Genomic DNA, 3,906 nt, shown 5'->3' on the forward strand with positions numbered 1-3,906 from the left:
GTCCCAAATTTTTATGTGTGAGTGTGTGTGTGAGTGACACGATACTTGCACTAAACATACTTCCAAAGAAGAAAAAATACTTAGGTCATCTCGAGTAGCCCCACTCTTGTGTATCTCACCAAATTGTCCAATCAAATTGTCCAACCAAGTTATAATTGTCATATGGTAATTTTGCTATTTTTTTCTTTTTTTAAAAAAAATATTTTTAATATATTTTTTATGTAAGTGGTGGAAAGGGAGAGCACTACAAACACATCCCTATTATCCTTCTAAGGAATTTCTTCTGAATTTCTTGAAAGAACTTGTTATGATCAAAATAAGTTTATAATAACCAATGACACCTTGTATGTCGATTAAAGTAGATGAATACAAAAGAATCAAGATGACTTTTATCTCCACAATCCAAAATAATCCATTGTCCATCATCTTCATTTTATTTGCTTTGTGAAAAAGAGTTTGGCCAATTCAATGAAAATTGCACCACATGAAACCTTGTTTCTCTCATGGCCCACAAGACTTTGAGGCTTTTCCTTTATCATAACTTTCTGTATGAGAAAGAAAGGCTGAGATTTGCTCAACCTATACATTGAAAACTCCAAGTTCTTAGAGAGGAGAGCGAAAGCCTCCATGTTGAACGACATGTCGTTTTTGTTTTAGTAAATGAAGATTAACTTTATGCCATTGGAAAGGCCGAGAGGGGTTGTGCATATGCATGTGAAAGGTGAATGTTATGAGCCATTTGGATAAAGGAAGGCGGTGAGGAATAGATGGATGATGAGCAATGAAACAGCAACTGGGAGGATTGATGGGAATATCAATAAAGGTTGGTATAATTGTGGACATTGCATTCTTGCAAAGTAAATACTCCAAGAATTGTGTTCACTTCTTTGAGTCTAATCAAACTCAAAGTTTAGTAGAAAAAACATTATATAATTAAAATTTTCTACAGATAGAAGAATGCCAAATTATACAGAAATACACAAAAAATATTGATAGAGCATTCTATCAGCATCTATCACATAGTAATCAATAAAACTTTTATTAATATATATCATAATATATAAGTAAAATCTTGATAAAAATGCCTATAAATAACATCAGGTGGTTAAATTAAAATTCTAACTGAAATATATTACATTGGGATAAGAATTGAATCTATTAATTAGATAAGTACGATGAGGATTGGAGTAGGGTTTAATAGTGCATCGAATACCTCAACTCGATTACACATTCTTAGTACTCTACAAGAAGAAGAATTAAAAGAAAATATACAAATAAGAAGGGCGTGAGAAAAGCTCCAAAGAGAGTAGGGAGCAAAGAGTCAACAAGAAAAATACATAAAAACTGCTAAGTTAAGGAATATTGTGGTAATATATAACAAACATAGAAGCAAGCGATTACTATAAAAATAAACTAGAGTTAATTTTTTTATAGTTTAAATATAATTAGTTGATAATATTAAAATATATAACATGATATAAAATCCAATATGAAATTTTACATTATCTAATACAACGAGTTTTATTACAAATATTAATAAAAATGTGGCTAATTGGGATACGAGGCTAGGTCCCATAGCACAACGTGGAATTCTCACCACTAAACTACAATCACTTTTGATAAATGAAAAATGCAAAAGTAAACAACATAATACACTCTGTTTTATCATTCAATGTTTATCAAATTTTATGTGCAATGTTAATTGTCACTCGATTCATTTACCTTAATGAGGGTTGACTATATCAACTCAATTATAATCTTTGTTAATGTTATGATTGTAAAATTTTAAGTAGTCTAAATGAATAAAATTTATATATCGTCAATTTTGAAAATATTTTAATGTGGACTACAAATTAAAAATAATATATAAAATATTTATTTGAATCTAGAATTCAAAATAATATATATATTTAAATTCAATTTTAAATAATACATAATATTTCAAACAAAAAAATTCAAATTTAAATCATGTATAAGCCTATATATTGAAATTTAAAAATTAAAAAACTTAAGATAATATGAATACAAAATTAAGAAATAATAAATAACTAAAATGAGAAGAACTTAATAACTTGAATCAAACTTTAAAACAGTGTAATAGTGAAACTTTCGATATTAAAATGTTGAGATAATGAGAGGGAAAAACTTGGGTGAAGCTTAGTCCCTACTTCACCTAATTAAAATTATCACGTGGTAATTTATTTTATTTTATAATAAGATTAGAAATTCTGTATATAGATGCAGGAGAACATGGAATTAGGTGCAGCAAGGGAAACCTATGCTATATATATCATTTTTTTATGAGATGTCGACGATGTATGTTATCAGGAGTTGTGTGCTATGACATATGTATATATAATCCCAATCAAGTTTTAAAGTCATTTTCAATAAATTATTAATCTTAATCAAATCGCCTTTTGACTTCCAATTAATAATTTGAGAAGATAATAAGAACCATCAAATTGAAAGGAAGAAAAGAAGAGTTATAGGCATATGCATTTTGTACCACCACGCTATTGTTTTATGGATCCTGGTGTTTGGATAAATAAACTTTTTTTTATATAGTTTTCTATCTAATTAATAAAATTGAGATATGTTCTTTGAAATTTTCACCAAACTCATCTCATGATAGAAAAGTCTAAGTATGCATGTCGTAGCGGTCGGATCATAATGTGTAAGGATCTGGACGTTACACTTTGTTTAGGAGAAGTTTTTTGTTGGGTTTAATTTGACAGATGGCTTCAATGTCTACACGGTTCAAAGTTGTTAAATTTGATGGGAAAGGTAATTTCAGGTTATGGAGGAAAAAGATTAGGGTTATTTTAGTACAAAAAAAAGTAGCCAAAATCTTAGACGAAAATGACCTTCCACCAACAATTATAGAACTAAAAAAAGGGATATGGATGAGATGGCCTATTCGACGATATTCTGTACTTGTCAGATGAAGTGCTTAGATTAGTAGATAAGGCCACTACTATAGCGGAGTTATTGAAGAAATTAGAAAGTCTTTATTTGACTAAGTCCTTGCCAAATAAATTATATCTAAAAGAGAAATTCTTTGATTATAAAATGGACTCTAGTAAAGGCTTAGAAGAGAACCTAGATGAATTCCAAAAGATTATAGTTGATCTCAATAACATCGGTGAGAAGATGTCGGATGAAAATCAAGTAGTTATTCTTCTGAATTCATTGCCTGAATCGTATCGAGAAGTTAAGGCAGCTATTAAATATGGATGGGATTCATTATCCATGGATATAGTGTTGGATGCCTTGAGAATGATAAACGTCGAGATTAAAAAGGAACACAAGGATGGAGAGTTACTCATGGCCAGAGGCAGAAGTGAAAAAAAGAACGAAAAAGGAAAAGAGTCGAGATCCAGGTCAAAATCAAAGGGGAAAGCCAAAAAGTGTTTCCTATGTCATAAAGAAGGACACGTTAAGACAAATTGCCCTTTGAATTAGAGCAAGGAAGCATCAAGTAGCAAGCATGCAAGGGATTCTAGTGTAGCAAATGTCACTGATGGGTAAGATTCAGCAGAGGTCTTGATGGTGTCCAGTAGGGATATTCAGGATGCTTGGATCATAGATTCAGGGTGCACGTTTTGTATGACTCCTAATCGGGATTTCTTGATTGACTTTCAGGAAAATGATGGGGATGATGGAATCGTATTTGCCTTTGGTGATAAATGGTAGCTTGTGAATGTAAAAGAAATTGGGTCAGTTTGATTGGCAACAACATGATGGAATGAATCAGAATATTCTTTAACTAGTGACTAATGTAAGTTACTGTGTCGTCAAGGAACTCAAACGAAAATCTTATTTAGCCCGACTGACTTCTCATCTAGCCGCCCACTCAGCGATATCCTCCTCGTTTACCGCCCTGCTCATGTCTCGTCCGTGGCTTGC

Source organism: Benincasa hispida, chromosome 4 (genome assembly GCF_009727055.1).
Source record: "Benincasa hispida cultivar B227 chromosome 4, ASM972705v1, whole genome shotgun sequence".
Classification (NCBI taxonomy): domain Eukaryota; kingdom Viridiplantae; phylum Streptophyta; class Magnoliopsida; order Cucurbitales; family Cucurbitaceae; genus Benincasa; species Benincasa hispida.